Source organism: Eriocheir sinensis, chromosome 25 (assembly GCF_024679095.1).
Source record: "Eriocheir sinensis breed Jianghai 21 chromosome 25, ASM2467909v1, whole genome shotgun sequence".
Lineage (NCBI taxonomy): Eukaryota > Metazoa > Arthropoda > Malacostraca > Decapoda > Varunidae > Eriocheir > Eriocheir sinensis.
Window position 1 is genome coordinate 12376226 of NC_066533.1, and position 546 is coordinate 12376771.

A 546-nucleotide genomic window follows, 5' to 3' on the forward strand; every position below is an offset into this window, starting at 1 on the left:
AGCGTGAATTTGAAGTGGTACGTACATAAGCGCTCCAGGCAAAGTCCAATCTGCTGCAGTACTGATGCAGTTCCACTTACTTAAGACCAGTGGCACAGCAAAACATTGTGTGTGGAAATGGAAATAGGCAAAAAATAATACATAGATCAAAAGTTAATAGAGAAGCAAAAAACTACAACTGTTAAAAATCTGATACTTACCTTACCGTTGACTTCTTGGTTATGGTGGTGTGATGGTGGGGATGGAAGTGGTGGTGGCGTTGCCCAGACCACCACGCACAGCTGCGAAGGGCCCGTGGAGAGAGCCCTGCTCGCCCTCACACACACACACACACACACACACACACTGATAATAATAATAAGAATAAAAATAATAACGACACCGATGAACTAATGAATGGAAAGCTTTGCAAAATGTAATCGTTCGTTCAAAAATTGTGCATAGATTTAACGAGTTAGGCCTATGTGAAAAATGTGATAAAATATGAGTTAGTAGTGAGCTTGAGTCAATCCTGTAGATGTACAAATAGATAAGAACTCTCTCTCT